Genomic DNA, 13,331 nt, shown 5'->3' with positions numbered 1-13,331 from the left:
ATGTTAAAGCTATTAATATTAGCAGTGAGCACTCAATAAACAAAAGCTATAATCATTATGGTTACCATCATCATTATCATCATTCAGAGACTACAAGTATATTAGAGAAACATTTATTATGGAATTTTTCAAACTCACCAGATCTATTTGTTGTAGAAAACAAAATTTATCTTCCTTTTAACCAGTTTCCTTCAGTCATAATGTGATCAAAGTGTTTATAAATAGAAGTCTCCAGATCAGGCTACAGGGTGCATTTCTAAGGCTTCTTGGTGCTTATACTTAAGCCAAGAAATGCAAAGTAACTCCCCAGAAACTACCTGCACACTTCTAGCAACAGAAGATACATTTCTACAAACGCTGGCACGTACCCGTGTGTATAAGCATTCGTAATCAACTTGGTCAAAGGGTTCAAATTTCCATGGTCTTTGGAGGTCTGAAATAACTAGATTCTGATGAGGCTGTCGAGGTAGTGCATTAGATGCTTGCTATATCATTTAAAGACCAAAGAGTTACGGGATCTTAGAGATAAAATAAACCCCTTGGTGGTCATCTAATTCAGTTTCACACCCAATGGAAGGTTCTTCATCAGCAAGAATTCCTGCCAGTCCCTCCCTCTGGGGAGAGCTTGCTCAGTGACTAACCATTGTTGGACAACCTTAGTTGTTATAAAGTTTTTCCACATTTTGAACTAAAGTTAGCTTCCCAGCATCTTCTACCTGACAATCTCATTTCTGCCCTCTGAATCTAAGAAATCATGTCAGTCCCCTATTCTCCATGAATACTATTCGTTCACTCTCCACAAGCTTTAAAACAGCTCCATGCCTCCCCATTCGTTTTTGTCATCTCTGGTTCTCTAACCATATTCCATCCAATCTTATCTAACATTACTACCAATAGTACCATGGGAATATTTCCTCCAGGGCAGACATCTGTTTTGTTTGCCCATCTAGTATCCATTTCCCTTTGCTTCTATTCATAGGGTTCCTCTTTTATATGGGAACTATCTTGGGTATTTGGGATAAAAATAGTTCTGCCTACTGCTACTAACTTCTTTAAACAGAATGGGTTTGTGACCTACATATGATCACCCTATCCTGTCCACAGTGATTGGTTTAGGAATATGACCTAATTCAAGGCATGGGGAGCCCAACTTACAGCTCTGTCAGAACCAATGGGGAAGATGTTTTCATTGTGCTAGTTAGTTTAATGTAAGTCCAAGCTGTTAAAGGTCACGTGTGTCACCATTTGGTAAGAACATGTCTTGGAATGAATATGACACACAGAAAACAGAAGTCAAGAGGTTGAGAGAGGCAGATTTCTCCCTACAGTGAGCACTTGGCTCCAAATATGCTGCAAGGAGGTTTATCTCTGGAATTTGTTTAAGTATGACAGATGATGTATTTTTTTGTTTTGGAGTTTTATTTATGTCATTTTCGACTTCAAAAAAAATGATTAACATACCTCCCTTACTTCTGTCATGGTAAGAGGGCAAACCATGGCATGGAGCCCAATCTGATCCCTTTATCCAGTCCCAAGCAGCTGCACAGCTCCCCCTGAAATTAGGCCCCATGAGAAGTTATCAGTTGTCTTACTTTGGGATCCTTTGTTGTAGGAAGAGAAATTGACATAACCAGCACAAATGATAAGAATGTTTATTAGAAGGATGCAATGGGAGATGCCTGGGTGGCTCAGCTCCTTCTCCTTCTCCTCCCTCTGCCTATGTCTCTGCCTCTCTTGGTCTCTCATGAATAAATAAATAAATTTTTTTAAGAAAAGATACAACAGTGAATCATAAATGTAGGTGTATTCCCTTTTAAATTAGATCTGATTTATTTTGATGCAAATAAAACATTTAAGATCACTGTAAATATTGATTTCATCATCATTTGAATTAGTTGTTTCTGGCAGATGTGTATCTTATGCATACTTTTATAAATATGCCTTCTATGACTTACTAAACCATTAATACAAAAGCTAAATAAGACAAGGCCTCAGAGCCCATGGCCCACCACTGGAAATCTGAACAGGTTAACCTGCCTATTCATTAATATCCTTTGGGTATAGTTAGCCAGCCAGCTGCAAAACTACCTAACATTTCTCTAATCCAGCTCACATTTCACCATCTTACTCATAACCTATCTCAAAGGAGTTTTCAAAAATACTTTTCTTAAAAGAGAAAGTAATAATGCACTGCACCTGGCATCCACCATCTCCTCATTACTTTCCAGCAGTAACTGCTACTAGAGAACTTGCCGTTCTGGACTGCGATTGTCTGTCCAACAAGACCATGAGTTGCTTGAAGTGGCCAAGCTCAGTGTCTGTATTACCATATTGTTGTTTTTCTAGTCCATCAGCTTATCACAAGTTAGACTTTAAATGTTTAATTTTATCTTGCATATTAATGTTGCAGTAAAAAAAGGGTTAATTAATTAGAAAAAGAGAGAGAGAGCAAGAGATTGGAGATAGGGAGGAGGAAGAGAGATGAGGATTTTGGCAATAACCCAGAATGGATTAGCTTGGCCCTTCTAAAGAATTTATAAGATGATAGCATTGGGTTTGTAACATCAATACTTAGTTTTCCTCAAGAACAGGAGTGTTCTTAGTATTATCCTTATAAAGCATGATAAGGAAATTGGGCAGTAACAAATAAATTAGGTAGAAAGGAGAAGAGAGAAAAATAAAAGAAGCAGGCTAAGATGGAATGAAATGAACCATAGGGCAGCAGAGAAAGAAAGAAAGAAAAATAAATGGAGAAAAGGCTGGAAACAGCACAACATTTGCCTGATCCCCAGTAGGTGAATCATATCACCTACTGGGCCAGTGGCCCAGGAGGTGAGCTGTTCTCATAAATAGAGAATGCTTGTGTAGTTTGAATGCTTGTGTCCCTGAAAATTACCATGTTGAAATCTAACTCCCAATGTGATGGTATTTGGAGATGGGGCTTTGGGGAGGTGATAGGTCATGAGGGTGGAGCTCTCATGAACGGAATCTGGTCACTCAGAGAGATTCCTTGCCCCTTCCACCATGTTAGGACACCATGAGAAGACAACCTAGGAATGTGGAAGCTAGGCTCATCAGATACAGAATGCCTGGCACCTCGATCTTGGATTTCCCAACCTCCAGGACTATGACAAATTTCTGTTGCTCATAAGCCACTTCATGGTACTCTGGCATAGCACCATGCTATGCACTCAGTGGCATAGCACTGAGTAAGGCACCATTATTTGGGTTTTGTAACTTTGAGTGTTAAATGTAGTTCAGATGAATTGGGATATAGAGTCATGTATATGAGAATACTTTGACCGCAATTATTGAACTTTTATAAAATACCTATTGTAATTTCCAAATAACCCTGAGGAATGATAATATCACTGTCCCCTTTTAGCAGATAAACTGAGGTTTGGAGATTTTAAATAGCAGTCTTTGACCAATGCCTCATTTGCAATGTCGCCAGAATGTGATTTCAGATCATTCTTGCCAGGGCTCACCTGTGACCCTGGGCTTTCAATGTCAGGCCTTGATTTACAGCTCACCAGGGACTAACAGGTTAAATGCATTTATCATTACCTATTTTTAAAGATATCCATATATTTTTTAAACCATGGCATTGAACTGTATTTTCTCACTCGCTGTTTTTTCAAAAAGGTTTTTTTTAATAAACTTCAAGGTTTCAATTCTCACTTTAAAGCAGAAACAAACCCCTTTGTAACTGGAGGTGATATTCATCACTATGAGGTCTGAAGGATATTGGATTGCCCATGTGTTGAAAGGCTGTGCAGCTGCCTGCAATGAATCCCCAGTCACAGACATGGGAGTGAGATGGTGAAAGGGTCTGGTTGAAACAAATGGAACATCTGGCCAAAGAATTCCGATTTCCTCCTTCGGTTTTTGCCTCTCTCAAGTGCCATTGCATAACCTCTGATGATCAGTTATGATCCTTGGAAGTAAGGCCAAGTTGTTGGTCATGCTGTCAATATTTCTTCTGCACTATCATTTTTATTGTGAAAGCCATTATGAAGCAAAAAATAAATAAAAAATAAAAATAAGAAGCCCACTTTCTTCCTGAAAGTTTGCCACTTACAATATTTATAAGGGCAATAGTGGACTCTGTAACTGGATATTACTTTGTTTCTTTAATAATTAATCAAGTAAATGAATCTATTAGAATGGATAATTATTTAATGAAACCATTAGTATAAAGTTCCTAAAAACAGAATGCAAGCATTTAAACTGTAGCTCAAAGGATGTGATCTTCCCACAGAAACTACTTTATAAACAAGCTAGTTGCTAAAAAATAACACTTTCACCATAAGAAAGCAGCACATCAGTTGCTGTTTCTCTAAGGGCCATTTTTCTCCCCTTCTTCTTCCTGCTTCCCCCGTCTGTTTCAGTACTTCCCAAACCACTGCTACAGAAATTGATATTAAATTTAGGGCCTGGATCCCTGGGTGGCTCAGCAGTTTAGCACCTGCCTTTGGCCCAGGGCGCGATCCTGGAGTCCCGGGATCGAGTCCTGCGTCGGGCTCCCGGCATGGAGCCTGTTTCTCCCTCCTCCTGTGTCTCTGCCTCTTTCTCTCTCTCTCTATGTCTATCATAAATAAATAAATCTTTAAAAAAATAAAATAAATTTAGGGCCTTATGATAGGTTCCGATTTTGAGCATTAGTTTCTGGGTATGAGAACTGCCACTATCAACTCTCTCATTCTGAGGGCAGGGAAGATGCTGGTTGGTTTTAACTCACCAAGGAATTTAAGTGTTCTTAGAACTACCCCAAAAATTGGTTCAAGGGTTCCCTTCATCATCAGATTCCAGAGATGAATCAATGGGGTTCCAAGTCAATTGCATCTTTTTTTACTTAGTGTGGTCTGTGTCTTTTGGAATCGCTGTCATCCAAGAGCACCCAAAGGACAGGTCCAAACTCAGATGTGAGAAACAAGGTTAAGGCCAGGGGTTCCCCACACCTAGCTCCTCATTATGCTGTTTGCTTAAGAGCTTCATTCTTGGCTTGCTCTTACTCTGTTTTCTTCCCTGAAGAAATGTGGGGTGTGGGGAGTTGAATGACATGTGAGAACTTATGAAGTAGAGAAAAGGGTCAATGAACTATGGGAAAGAAGTGATTTAAAAAATGATTGTAAAAAATCAAATAAAATAATTGTAAACACTTCATGACAAAAGAAAGAAGACATCTGCTCAGCAGGTAGAAGGGAAAGAAATTGCAATCCAAGTTGTAAAGATCTTGAGAACAAGAAGCAAGCCCACGGATATAAGGAATAAGGCAAGCCACAAGCAATATCTGACAAGTGCCCAGTGGCTGTACCAGGCCCCCTCCCACCCTGCAACCCAGAAGAGAGTTGGTAGGATGCCAGGTTTACCTCCTCCACTTTCTCAACAACCCTGTCAGGACAATGAAAGAAAACTAAGAAGAGGCTTTCCAATCAGAGTTCTGGGTTGCAAAAAAAAATAGAAACTCACTGAAGCTGGACATAGAGGGACACTGAGAAGCATCACAGAATCTAAGGGAAACAAGAGCTAACCCTGCCTTCCAGGGTCTGTAAAGCCCCCGTGAATAGAACTGCCATTTGCCAGTGGTCGTGTTGCCTCCCACCTCACTTATCTGCATGACTCCTCCTTCTCTCCTTTCTTCAAGCTTGCTTCCTCAGCTAGCTCATCAGCTGCCCACTCTAAGTCCCCGGTTTCTAGTGCCTTCCTGCTTCAAAGCTCTCTTGACTGACAGAATTGTCTATACAAATAGTTAAATTTTGAAGGAAAAAAAAAACTGATTGAAATAGCTCATTGGTCCCACCCAGACAATTTGTAGCTAGCCATAGGCTCAGTTGGCTTTCATGGTTTATCCTTGGCTCTATCAGTGTGGTGTTGCATGGTACTTAAGGTGACTCCCAGAAGAAGTGGGGTGAGACGGGCATCACCACACAAGGATAGGTGTAAACCTAGAGAGACGAGAACAAAAGAGAAAAGCATATGCATTCTTTCAATGAACATGTGTTGAGATCTTTATGTGGCAAGTACCATATTGGTGCTTGGAATACAACCTGCAAAGGGCTTGTCATCTAATTAAAGTAGTAAACTTATAAACACTCAGCTACTCTATAATGGAATGGATGTTTAACAGAGGTTTCAATCAATTGCTATGTGAAAATAGAGGACAGAGAATTAATTCTTCATGGAAGACTTGGGAAAAACAGTCAAAGTTGGTGTTATTACCTCTAGCCCTGGAAAAAACCTACAGGATTTGTACAGGTAAGTACGGAGAAACCTTTCTATCAAAGCACTAGTTATTTGATCCTCCCAAAAGTGCCATGAAGAACACCAAGCAGGTTATTTCCATTACGTAATGAAGAAACAGAATACTACAAAAGTTCAGTTAATTGACTAAGGCCATATACACACTGTGGGGTAAATTCCAGATAGATCCTAAATCTTCCAACTCCTAGTTCACTGTTTTTTCTATTTGTTATATGTGCAGAGACAAAAGGATGACCCTGTCCCTTTGCAATAAATAGCCCTAGAATCGGACATACTATTACTGTGCTTTAAAGCTGCCTTCCCTACGTTCAATTGCCATCATTTACTTTGTAAAAAAAAAAAAATCATGTATTTAGAACTTGTATCTTTCTAAGTCTTGGTGGGGAACCAATAGCACACTTGAATAGTTTGATTTGGGAAGAGTTTAATAAAGAGATTCTTTGCAGATGTGTAGGTGGGGTTCAAGGGAACCAACAGAGGACTATATAGGATCCCAGAACTGGCAACAGCAAGGGTCTGTTGTCAGCATTATCATTCCTAGGTTTGAAGGGCAAAATAGTAATGGAGTTAGTTATGAGAACCCAGACATAGCATGGAGAAGCCACACCAGCAAGAGCTGTGGCTTTCACAGAAAGACACAGTCCACCTTAGCCAATCACAACTTCACTCTCTTCAAGTTTTCAGAACTCCCATCAGTGCCTTCCAATGAAACCCACTAGGAGTCAGAGGGCATGAGAACCCACTGATGAGATCCACAATGTGTCCAGATCTTGCTTTTCAGGGCAATATCACATTAGAGAAGGCTGGAAAGTGAACCTGGGGAGGCAAACAAGGAGCATCCCTGCATGGGGACTAAAGGTGATGTTCCATGTGGAAAGCCAGGTGTGGTTTTCCATCTGTTTCAGTTCACTCCTCTCCCACTCACACACATCCCTGGGGACACACACACACCCTATTCTCTTTTTTCCTTTCCCCCTTGCTATTTCCTTTTGTATTTTGGAAATCTGACTACTCCAGTCAGTGCCCTGGGTTTTCGGCCAGGAATCCACTCCAGAACCAATGGAGCCAAATCTACTTCATCCCAGTCTCTCGGTCATTACAAGTCCTGAGCTGAACTTGAGGATGTATGCCTGCCAAGGTGAAGGATGAGTTGCAATGGAAGCACTTATATGATTTTGAGGTGTTCCAAACCCTGTCCTTTTCAGGATCTTCTTGGTACAGTCTGAGTGGCTGATCTATAGAATCATCTGGGGGAAAACAATCTTGGATATCCAAGCTAAAGTGTTTCATGAGGTCTGACTGGATGAGCCAGTGACTCTATTGTATCAGCAGAAATCAATCTACCCTCTTCCATACTAGAAGGAGAGACCTAAGGTGGGCCAACCTGGATGTATCAGATGAGTACAACACAGCAACCAAAAGATTGTTCTTAGAGGAGACTAAAAAAAATTACTAATGTAATTAGAGCATCTAAAAGTTTATTTTTATGGAAAAACAATCCCTTGGTTTGTTTTGCTAGTGAATGAAGTTTGCCTTGACTTCCACTTTTGAAAATAATTCATAGGCATGTGAATTATATTTGCAATCCTATTCAGTGATCTTTTCTTCTCAGAGACTTGATAGGAAAGCCAATTTTTATTGTAAAGTAGAAAAATGAAAGTTTAAAGGGCTGGGGAGGTGTTTATTGTATTCCATGAAGGTGAATCTTACAAAATCTGATGCTTAAACTAATAGCTATGTGCCTGTTAAACTAAAATCTTATATTCAGATGATACCAAAGTTATGTTTCATAAATCAGAGGTCCCAAATCAATAGTGAGCAGTAAGATGTTTTTAGAGAATCATTTGTTGAGGCCCACTGTTGTGTGTCCCTCTACCTTGTTTGCTCATCAAAACCCCAAATACTGCTTCTAGCTAATTATTCATCCATTGGGAGGCTACCCATCCACATTAGTCTCCATCATGAATTCTGCCCTAAAACACGTCTGAATACCTTTTGGGTTTTCCTGCCATAGGCAATATGGAGGTCGGTTATCCTGCTATTATTTTATCCTAGAGATATCACAAAGGAGTACAGAGAGGACTCCAAGGTGATGTTAAGGTAGAGGCACAAAATATTCCACAAAAGGGCAACATTTTTCAGAAAAGGAGATTTGTAAGAGAAAGAAGGAAGGTGATTTTTTTAAAACAACATGTCTGTTTTTTATCTTCCCCTCTGCCTTGCCTTTTAATTTCTTTTTTCTTGGCTGAAATTTTAGAGAGTTGGGAGGAAGTTTTGAGTAAGTTTTTAATGTGTCAATGGCAAAGCTAAAGTTCTTCACAAAATAATGGCTAGGCTCTAGTCTAATGATATCTGGTATGTGAGAGTATGAATGTCAGGCCAGATATGAGCAAAGTCATAATGCAGGAAGTTTCCTCCTCTTCCATATCATCCATCTTTCCCCTCATTACTATGGCTAATTTCTCAGAACACATCCTTGAGATACTTCCAGCCAGCAGTATCTCATAGTGATAGCCTGTGCATTTTTGAACCCATCAAAACCACCAACCCAATTGACTTCAGTGCTCTCAGTATCCAGCCTGAAGAAGCTAGCTAGTTCTTACAGATATGAGAAGAGGACTAAGGGGTTAACAGGTACCTAATTCCAGGTAATGCATTTAGAATGGAACTTCTTGGAGATGCTGCTCGAATATACAAAAATTACTCTAATGATAGGGATTTGAAGAATGTTAGCATGTGGCTAAGCAATTGTGTTTTGGGTGGACAAGGCCTTTTGGAAGCCTTCAACTCGTCATTTTGACCTGAATTATGCCCTTTTTGCATAGGAGTCACCCTTACAGTTTTACCACAGAACTAGTTGAGAGTTGGGGTCATAACCTCCAGGCCTCAGATTCAAATATGGGAGAAGTTCATAGTTCTTCAGCTTTGTTTGTTTGGTCTTTCAAATACACAAGCCAGATGGCACTCGGTAAGTTCCAAGATTAGTGGCACTGCTGCTTGATGACTAATGCAATTAAGTAAGTCTTGGTGCTGGCACAGCACCACAATAACAAATCCCATAGTGTCAAATGCTTTTGCCAGATGGATTGCTCAAACATTTGGAAGCATTCTCAAGCACACATACTTAATCACTGCAAGCCGAGTTCATGGAAAAATGACATGGTACTTGTGTGGGCGGAAGGTTCCTGTCACTTTCTTTGGGCAATCAATCCCATTGTCAGCTTCTATAACCAATATTGTCCTGATTTCCTCTTATATGCTAGTGGCATATAAGTATTAAAAATACAATGAATTTAGGAGTTCTAATGATTTTTTTCCCAAATATGTTACATTTTTCTAGAATAGGGCCAATTTCAAGTATTCTATCCCATTGCCTTTTCAGTACATTCCGTACTCATCAAATCAGGTCTCAATTCTTACTTTTATAAGTAGGTGATAGAATTTCCCCCATTCACCTTATTAAAAAATGGAATTTACCTGCCCAAAAGGGATGTACATATTGAAAAGTAAGTGAAGCCTTGTCAAAACTCACTGAATCTATTATCCAATTCATTTATCCCAATAAATCAACAAGTCATTCATTTTTTCTTTCAGTCACTATTTACCACATGCAAGGAACCTGAGACAGAGATTCAGTGTGATGTGCTATCTTTCCTCAGGGAATTTATAGTTTAGCTGAAGAAGCAAAACTGGCACTCATGAATGCTGGTGAACAAGATGTATGGATAAATAAGTGTGATAAATGCACAGCACAGATTATTCCTCTTATAGAAGGTCAGGATTAAGGAAACAAGTCTAAACAGATAAGTCTTAGAGAGTGGCATCTGACTAGAGCTCCAAGGTCTTGTCTGACTTGAACAGACACAGAAGAGTGTCCACTTTAAATATGTAAGCAAAGCCAACTACTATAGGCATGCACACCAGGACTAGGCTGGAGGGTGTGACTAATGAGGGATGAGACTCAACATGAAAGTATATAAAGTTAGAATACAGAAAGCCTTAACACAGACAGAAGCAGTCAGATTTAATGATATAATCACCAGGGCACTAAAGAAAGGTTTTTCAAGAAAAGCTTAATCTCAGGACTCTTAGGCTGGATTTCCATTATGACTCAAGTGGTAGTAAGGAGGCCTTAGACTAATTTAGTGTCCACAAAATGGAAAAGTAAGGGGAGATGTGAATGATACTGAAAAAAAGTCTATCAAGTCTAGATACAGGAATAAAGGGGAAGACTGGGTCTCAGATTCTAAACCCAGCCTATGGTGATCACTGAATAAATCCAGTTACACCAAATTGAAAGAATACTCATGCCACTAACAGGAGACCTTAGAAGGGCTTCCTTTTGGGAAAGGAGACAAATGTGGTTTTGAATTCATGGACTGTGAGATGATAAAGGGAAATTCAAATGAAAATATCTCTTAGATAATTAAAGAGGCACGTTGATCTCCAGTGAGGTCCTAAAGAGTCACCTGCAAAAATGTGATACTGAAGCCATGGCAATAGCTGACCACTCACAGGAAGAGAGGCTGTAGCAAGAGAATAGGAGATGCCCAGAGAAAAGCTTTATTGTTATTTTACCTTAAATCTGATGATTTTGTTCTGCCCATAGGCATGAGGTCTGCCCAGGTCCAAGATGTTAGAATAACAGAGCTGTGTACATAAGCCTACCATACTTGATCAAATGGCATTTTGTTATTGAAACTCTGGGAGAGAGCTGTTTTTAAAATGCATTGACTTCTGCTAAATTAAAAAAATAAGTTTTCAAAATTAATGGGATGTGTTTCAACCACTCAGCCTGAAGCACTATGTAAACCAACCATAAACATGATGTGTGGTGTAATTCATGTCTTTCACCATCTCTGTTTCTAATCTGACATAGACTGTCACACAACTACCTTGCTAAATTGCACAGTCATTATTATCCTGATTCTTAGATGAGAAAACCAAATACCATAGGAACTTTGTGGCTTGATGCAGATCAAATAGTAAATAGCAGAAACATGACTGTTACCAAGGTTTTCTGATTCCAGATGTTGTGCTCTTTCTGCTATGTGATGAGAAATCATGTTCAACAGCAATGCAGAAAAGATGGGACTTCTTCCAAAAAGCCAAATGAACAAATTCCTGCAATGCTAGATCTCCAAGAAGAATCTTCAAGGGAAGCAGACTGCTTACTTCTCTGCACTTCCCATGTCCCACTGTGCACATGCACATGCATATCATACACACATCCCCGAGCCTCTTGAAAGACCTGTCAAGGTTTGGACTTGAATTATAGTCCATTGCAGGCGCATGGGTGTGGGGTACATGGGGAGTCATTATGCTGCTACATATTCATACTTCATAAATATAAGTGCTTCTCCATTTAGAAACTTTAGACTCAAAACCATCCATACAGATGAAGGAAACTCCCTTTCAGAGCAAAAGCCCACCATCTCTGCTCTTCACCAACAGATGGCACCATGCGTAGACATTTTAGCCCTATCAAAGTCTGTTAGTCTGTGGCCAAAATCTTAAACTCATCCAGGTGAAGTAGAGGAATGAAGTGAGACCAGTATAAGGTAACAGAGTAGCAAAACTTGTAACAGACCAAGTAGCAGGTGCCCTGTCAAAAGAAGGCAGCGAAAGCTCAGCTCTAGCCAACTAATAGCAAGCATAGAGGTTTGGGGGCCCACAGTGGCAAGACATTCTGATTTTTCAAGACGGTGTGAAAATTCTGATTTTTATGTGAAATCCCCTGGTTTTCAATTTTGCAGCTAATTCACATTTTACAAAAGCAGCGTGCAGACTAAACACACCCCACATCTGCAGGCCAGATTGTTGGTGTTTTCTGAGTTACTTTATTAACATTATTAACTCTGTCATGTCCCCAAAGTGCAAAGCTTTTGGAGAGGGACAAAATGATAAGAAGAGCTCAAAATGATAAGAAAATCCCAAAGTCTGAACTAATGCCACCAAAATGCACCATTCCCTGGAAAAAAAACTGACTTTCCATAGATACGGATACATGAACTGATTCAAAAGTAATGCTTTGGACTCGTGAACAAATGGACTTATAAACAGCTTTTAGGAACCTTACATGTTCATCCAGACAGAAGCACCAGCAACGAACACTTATATTACGATTCTCCCAACATGTTTATAGAAGTAACACTGCTCTGTGACCCAGGGAGATTGAAAGTCTCTGCGAGTTAAAAAAAAAAAAAAAAAAAAAAAAAAAAAAAAATTACATCAAACATGAGTTTTCGAAGGCAAGATCTGGCCACTAAAAATAAGAGAGGGGCTGCAGGAAAGATACCCTGGTGTGGTGAAAATGGCTTTTTCATGATTTGGAGTCAAAAGATGTGGGCTTTAGTCTTAGCTGTTATTAACAGGTGCGTGACCTACGGCAAGTTTTATAACATTTATATAGTTCAATTTCATTTTCTATAGAGTAGGAATTAATAATTACTTTCATCACAACAGTCATTATAATAATGTAGCATAGCTTACGAATGAAGCTGAAATAAATTTTAAATGCCACTATTAAAATAATAATGAAGATGACAAGGATGTGGGTAGGAAAGAGTAAATGTATGAGGTAAAGGGCACAAAGCAGCAATCATTTGTACTCTGTGGAAAAAAAGGTCTCCCCTGGTACTTTTTAGGTTGAAAGAGAATACAGACTTCTCTGGAGGCTTGCTGGAAGGGACTCTAATTCCAAAATTATGTGAGCATAGGGAGATAGTTGCATCCCACCAAGGCACTTGAAGCAAAGCTATCTTCAAAGCTGGGACACTATAAATCCTGGATAGTGGTATAATACTTTATTTTTACTTTTATAATTAAAATCATTTCTGTTGCATTGCAAAAGCTTGCCCTGGAACTGGAATGTACTGGGATGCACACATGTGCGTTGGACTTGAATGCAGAAAGGTGAGAGAGATGAGGAGGCCTACTCCAATTATCTTGAAAGTCCCATGCTAGGATAGGGGTAGTAAGTGAGGGAATAATAGAGAAGTAGATAGCATAGTGCCACTCTTCTATCGTTTTATTTAAATTGATACTCATATCAATTTATAACATGC

The 13,331-nt window shown here is 39.4% G+C and overlaps 1 long non-coding RNA gene across 1 annotated transcript in view; it reads right to left on the bottom strand.

The window, feature by feature from the left end:
* The window catches only part of LOC112644281 (uncharacterized), a 66,648-nt gene that overhangs the window by 41,429 nt on the left and 11,888 nt on the right, over positions 1–13,331 (bottom strand). The gene's annotated exons all lie outside the window — the stretch shown is intronic.

The sequence above is a fragment of the Canis lupus genome, chromosome 1 (genome assembly GCF_003254725.2).
Source record: "Canis lupus dingo isolate Sandy chromosome 1, ASM325472v2, whole genome shotgun sequence".
Lineage (NCBI taxonomy): Eukaryota > Metazoa > Chordata > Mammalia > Carnivora > Canidae > Canis > Canis lupus.
The sequence above is the reverse complement of the archived record's forward strand: the minus strand, read 5'-3'. Positions and strand labels throughout refer to the sequence as shown.